This window comes from Euprymna scolopes, chromosome 9, assembly GCF_053919585.1.
Source record: "Euprymna scolopes isolate OS-2025 chromosome 9, ASM5391958v1, whole genome shotgun sequence".
Lineage (NCBI taxonomy): Eukaryota > Metazoa > Mollusca > Cephalopoda > Sepiida > Sepiolidae > Euprymna > Euprymna scolopes.
The window spans coordinates 100,594,861-100,602,385 of NC_136490.1; positions in this window are offsets into that span (position 1 = coordinate 100,594,861).

The following is a 7,525-nucleotide window of genomic DNA, read 5'->3' on the forward strand; positions in this document are numbered from 1 at the left end:
AGTAAAAACGAAGTAAAAGAGAGGGAGATAAAAACTGAATTGCGGGCACATATAAAACTAATTTATATGTGGTTAGTCATGTTGTGTGGGATTCAAATACTGACAAGTTTCGGTGATTGCAGTCAAAGGGCGGGATGCCTAGATAGACAAACGCAAATGTGACAGCCAAGGTATGCAAGGCAGAAGGTTATAAAGTAAGTATTCTCTTTTGGTAACAATCGGTGAAAATAATGGAAATGAAAGCTAGACACCTCATATTATAAGGATTAATCGGATTACTGCTCTCATCGTCAGTGACAATATCACAACGTTTTGCAGATGTAACCTCTGATCTTTTTCCTTTTATATTGTCGAACTTGGACATATTTCCATCGAACTCAGCAATCTAAACATAATTTTTAACAAAATCATTTATTTAATCCAGGAGAGTAACATACCTTTGCTGGGTCCGTCATCATTGAGTAGAAACCGTAAGTACAGGGTTTAACGATACATTTGCCGCCCTAATAAAATGTACACTACAGATCTATTTTAAAACTTTTATGGAAAAATTAAATTCAGGTAACTTGCATATGTGGTAGACCTAACGTCTATTTCATGATGCGGTCTCTGTACGTGTCTCGAACTGGGAGCATGCTTATTTTCAAATGCACCTGCAGGAGTTCGGCGAATACTTGGCGGATGGCAGGGATTTCGTTTTTTTGGGGGGTCATATTAGTGATGTTCTCGACGTATGACCAAACGAATGTCAAGGGAAGAGGGGGACAATGAAAGAAGGGTACAAAGTCTTAGACGTCCTTCTGAAGTCAGGCCTGGGTCTCTTTTGACGTGCTGGCCGCTGCCACACTCAGGGACTTCCAGCGACCATTTGATTGTACTAAGGGATAAACACACGCTTCAGCACATTCAGGTTCATTTTGACACTGACTATTAAGCTCTTGGAATTGGCACACAACGGGACAACTAGAAGATAGTGTGGAATAAAAGCAAGCGGTTTTCATTAAACAGAAATGGAATCATGCTGTTTTTTCTAGGGCAACAATTTTATCATTTTCACTTGTAATTCGCAATTATATTCCACAAGGAACCGCGGTGTAATGGATAATGTGCTAAATGAATTTTATTTCCTGGCTGGACATTTCTTAAGATCGAATAGGGATACTAATAATATAATGGCAAGTTATTTAAAACATATACCAGGAAATTGCTGATCGATCGTGAAAATACTACCCCGAGGATAATAAATATAGTTTCCGTTCGGAAATACTTCTGCTCTCCGAGGGGGCCTTAATAATAAATTCTCAAAATATGTTTACAGAAAAAGAGACAGGTAAATTAAAATTAAAAAAAATAGATGACTTACAATTAGCATGAACCCCCCCCCCAAAAAAAAAAAAATAAATACAACTAGAAGAAATAAAAATAGCAAAAATGAAAAACAGAGAACGAAGGTCATTAAAGAAACTAAAAAGTGATGACAGAATGAAAACGGGAAAAAATAGAAACATATAATGGATAATTTGGAAACTAGAACATTCAGTAAGGAAAACGAAATATCATGAGAAATTAAAACAATAATGAAGCAATGGGCGAATAAAACGGGGTGGCTTTAACCAATATTGAAAGAAGTAGTTAAGGGTAAGTAAAAAAAAGTAGAAACATAAAAGCAAAAAAATAAGTAATAAATAAAAGAAACAATACCGTATATAAAAAGATAAGACGATTCATATAGAAAAATAGTATAAAAACGGGATTAAAAATGAAAGAGGAACAAAAGTAAATTTAATTCACTGGGAATATTAGAATCTAAAGATAAAAATAAAAGAGGGGCAAGAAAGAACATATGTAATATGTAAAAAAAAACGTTAAAGAATGGAAGACAACAAAACATGAACATATAATGGCAAAATCGATAAAAGATGAAAACAATTTTCTTCAGAACTCGACACAATGAAATAACATGCGCCTAAAAACTGGGTAAAATTGCATTTTATCGTACCTTTATAATGATGAAATTAAAGACATTCTATGATGAGGAGGTTTGACATATTAATATTTTATATGCTCTTAATTTTTTTTCTAACGATAAAGAATATTCGCAAATATTTTCGATGCATATTACGTAATATATGCTTTTATGATGTTACATGAGCGAAAACTAAGACTGATCAATAGATTGAACCCTTTTTCTTCGTCTCTAAAATAAAATTATTTTATATTCAATGGCTCCAAATATATAATCTTGTATATTAGAGGCGGGTTATATATTATGTGTTTATTCGTGTATGTGCGTCGGCTGTTCTAACTATCGGGACACGAATCAGTGCTGTAAAATTTCTCATCGAGTGTGTATTAAATCCACACCTGCCCGTCACTTACAGTGCTCAAACCATAAGTTTGTTTACAAATAAATTAATAGTGCGATCCGCTTGATTGCTTAAATACGCGTCGGGTTAAGAAGGGCCTTTTTATTTGTCATTTACATAGAGTACTGTTTAGTTGTATTAAACCTCATAAGTGCGGCTAGACATAGACCTTTACCCAGTCGTGGATCGAACCTATATTGTGTATCATCTATTTGATTGTCTAGTGCGTGTATGTTACATTTATGCGAAAATTCTACTATGAAACGATTGGCCTGCTGACGTTCTGAAACAGTTGTAGACAAAATTATTCATTCCAACCGATGTACACATACCTGATTTATACATAAAACATTTTTCTTTTCAATTCCGGTCGCAGTTTCACATCTTTGCTGGCTCGAAAGATGCCGCTCCCTGCGTCATGAGGGGAGACCAACTACTCCTTTGAGTCATCTGTTTTTCCCGGCACTCAATTTACGACTGATGAAAATCTACTCAGATCTATGTATTATCATCTTAGCACGTTGGTTGAGAACGTAAACCTAAATCTTGATATTTCGTTTAAGTAAACTAAAATTCCTCCAGACTTTGTTTAACTTTTTTTTCCAAGTTTACATTCGTATGTAGAATTTTATTATTTCATTTGTCACAATTGTACATTCTAATGCCCCAAAACACGAAATCACTTGTGTGTGCAGCAATAAAGCAGACACTAAGAACCTAATTGTCCAACAAAATAGTTTTAAATGGGTGTGTTGCTGCAGAATGCCGTGTTTTTGGAAAGTTTTCAGAGTCAGTTGTGCATCTGGCAGCAGGGGGTAGCGGAGTGTCTCAATAAAGAAGTGACCGCGTGCGGCTTCGGATATACTTCGAGGTTTATAGAAAATTTCAGGCGAAATGTGATGAGAAGTAGGTGATGGCAATGTGGCGGAATCATGCAGATTCGGTACTCATTGACAAGGTTTCAAAGAGTTTACATATACTGAACATTGCTACACAAATCTGATTACGTTCTATTCGTTTTAGACCTATGCCTGAAGTTGAAAGTCATGTACTTCCAATAGTAGGTAGGGTAGGTAAACGTTATGAAAGAAATACGAGCCGTTATGTGTTGTCCTGAATTCAGCCCTCGGCTATTGTAGATATCATGAATAACCTAACCAAAAAACCTTGATCTCTGAAGCTCCTGGATTGGGGTTTTGATTAGGTGAGAATGAATTCAATCACTTTTCATGGAAATGTTACTACATGAAATCAGAATAATAATAATAATTTCTTTCTGTTTATTTATTTACTTTTTTACCAATATATTATTACGATAGCGTGTGTATTCTTTTGTGTGTCACTCTTACATTCAGGTCGTTTAATTTACATATTTTTCTATTTTTTGTCATAAATAATTTTAACAAGAATTCTTCATAAGTTTTGGTTTAGGTGTCGCTTATAGCTGACGGCACCTAAATCATCTATTTTTTTTTTTTTTTAATAAACAATTTTATCAAAAATTATTCATAAGTTTTGGTTTCTGTTTCAGTTATGGCTGAAGGAATTCAAGTTAAGTATATATACAAATATCTTTTTGATAAGTTTTTATTTCGGTTTCGATTCAAGCTAATGAACCCAAGTCATATGGATATATATATATATATATATATATATATATATATATTATTTTTTACATCGCAACTTTATAATATATAAAAATTTATAAAACATAAAATCTATAATGATATATACGAAATCTGCAATCATTAAAATATTATATTTAAGCGTGATTTACGACCAGGCTTTATCGGGCGTTCGTGCTCGCTTAGATAAATAATTTTGCAGTTTTAACAAAAAAAAGCTACAGTATCAGAACGTCTCCGTTTACACTGAACATCTACAAAATGCCGACATCAATATATTACATATCAATGAGTTCCCTGTGGAATTTCCACAGGTCTCGCAAGTTATTATTATTATTATTATTAGTATCATTATTATTATTATTATTATTATTATTATTATTATTATTATTATTATTACACTAGAAAACAATCTTCATTATTTAAGATTCATCAGTTCTATTGTATATCACGATTAAGATGTTATCGAATCAGAAACTTCTAGAAAATCAATCGTTAATTATAACACACACACACACACATATATATATATATATATATATATATATATATATATATATATATATATTAATAATGAATAGGCGTAAAATAAATCGTATATAACACTCGTAGCTGCATTTTTCCCCAATATCACGTTATATTTCGCTTGTTATATACTTTTTTTTTTAACCAAGCCACAACACAAAAGACTGTTTCTTAAGCCGAGAATAATAAAAAAAATAATATATTAACTTTTTTGTTTTAATATTTTTACTTTCCACCGTCTCTGTTCCTTTATCTCTCTCTCTATCTATCTATCTCTCTCACTCTATCTCTCTCTCCCTCCCTTCACCTCTTATCCTTGTTGGAATGAATATTAAGTTGATGTAAGAGTTATTACATTTTGATGAACTATTATGATCTCGCTGATTTCTTGGGTGCTGGCGAATAGTGAATGTGTCGCGCAGATCTTTCAGATGTCGCAGATAAAGACACGGCACAAAGAAACAATTCCGCAGACGCCATCTTTATCTGCGGTTCTGTCGCTCACGGTATTCTTACAATTCGTTAAGGACTGGTTCTTAACTTTCGTGGATAATCTTTATTTTTGTCCATAACTTGTCTTTGTTATTTATGATTTTTATCTTATTTTAGCCGTTTTCAATTCTGTAGTAATAATTTATCAAGATAAAGATTATTGAGAACTCTAAATCTGGATTAAAATAAAATCTAAATTTTTGGAGAGACATTTTTAAGTGGTTTAACTCTTTTTTGTTTAATAAATACATTTTTATGTAGAAAAAAAGTTAATGTATTCCAGTCTAGTTTTCTATGATTCATTCGTTCTCAACATCCATTCGAATAATTTTTTTAGGGTTAGGTTTTTTTGGAAAAGTTTTAAGGTTAATTTGAATGGAGATCATTGGTACTCATGTGAACAAACTGAACTCATATGAGGTGTTTATTTTTTTTAAGATTTCATTCATTTCTGATTTTTACGAAAAAAAAACATTAAATGTGGTAAATAGATTTGATTTAATAGTTGAGGTCATTTTATTCAGCGAGGTTGTGTTCTATTTTCGTACAAGCTTTACATACAAGTCGCATTCCCGATTATAGTCATGAACAAATTCATATATATATATATATATATATATATATATATATATATATATATATATATATACATATATATATATATAAAACACATTTTCGTTCTGTATTAGACATGAAGTATTTCGAAATGATTGTTGCATTATTGAATTCAATATCAATGACGCGTTCATATAGTAATATACAATGATGCATGGGAAAATCGTTCGCAATCATTTATTTGGATCTACGAAAATGTTTATAAACAATAAAAATATTATTATAAACAGCCACGACTTTATAATGGAAGTCTTACTGAGGACTGGTCTAATGTCACAAATAATTGTAATACAATTACCACGTGACATATTTCTTTTCTAAATTCCAACATAATCTTCTGAATATCCGGCATCGATTTTATACTAATTTACTGTTAGTCACTTTACTTTTGAAAATAATTCTCCTATTAAAAGCAGTCTTGTTTCGCCATGTATATATCTCTCACTTATTCAAATTGAAACGATTTTGTGATCCATGAAAGTAATAATGAAAGACACATAAAACAAGATTAACTGTATGAGGATGTTGTTCACATCTGGCGATGTTATTTGTGTTCGTTGAGAGGTTATTAAGTTTCGTTCCTAATTGCTCATAAGATGACGACCTTAAATAATAATGTCTTTGTTTGTATAAAAAATAAGCAGGCAGGAAACTAATATTTTAGTTATGTAATTTAAATATATCATGTTCAATTATAACACTATTCGAGTATTTTTCTTTCGGTCAGAGATTTAAGAATCTCCAGTCTTGTTAATTTTATTTACGGCATATAGCAAACAAGGCCGATAGCCATTAGTCGAGTGCTCGCGTGTAATGAATGAATGCGTGAATGTAGGATTGACATGACATTCTTAAAGATAACCTAAAATGACCGAAAATGGGCTGAAATGACTTAAATAAATAAAAAGTAAATGAATTAGAATGACTTTAATGAATTAAAGATGAACTGAATGAACTTAAGAATGACTTGAATGCTTAAAAAATAACTGGAATCCTTAAAAAAAAACTTGAACAATCTGGAGAATGACTTGAATGGCTTTGAGACTGACTGGTTTTAAAGCGGGTGATACTTTTACATAAAATTAATACAGAAAATTGACACCCACTTTTTATCACAATAAGTTCAGCATGTAGTAAGAATGGTCAAAAGGCCAAGCAAGGGTAGATATTTATTTGCTGCCCACCTCAGCAAAATGTGGCACAAGGCCGGAAAGTGGGAACCCCGCAGGCCCCCCTAAAGGAGGGGCACTCCTGCAATTTTAAAAATTGCCTGAGTAACCCCGTCGGCATTCCCCGGTCGGGGCGCCTCAGGCAGCAAGCAATAAACTTGCCCAACCGGAAAGCCCGGTGGCAAGGCCTGGGAGGGTGGACCTCCTAGGTATTACCCAGGCGGTGTACCTCAGTCCAACAGGTGCTGGGCCGGTTCCCGGCCCCTCACCTGTTGGGCTGAGTGTCAAGTGACGAATCCTTGACTGGTACTACCCTGTCTCCATGCAGCCGAAGCCGCTAGGAGACACATCCCATCATCTCAAGAGATTAATTTAAGGCCAAGCAAGGGTATTTATTTGCTCCCTCACCGAGCAAATTAGAGACAAGGCCGATTTATAATGTGAGGAGTGACGGGGAAATGGGGACCAACTCCCCGAGGAGTAGGGAAGCTGGATAGTGATAACTGGTATAAGGGATTGTCCCTACATTGTCAAAGGTTTTATATGTGGGGTCGCCCCACATATGGTCTTTGCTTGCAGTATCTCCCGGACAGACACTACACTTTGATCTTGGCTAAAAGGCCAACAAAAGCTGTATTTATTTGCTCCCCTACCGAGCAAATTAGGCACAAGTCCGATTTTTAAAATGAAGAGTGAAGTGGAAATGGGGACAAACTCCACGGGGAATAGGGGA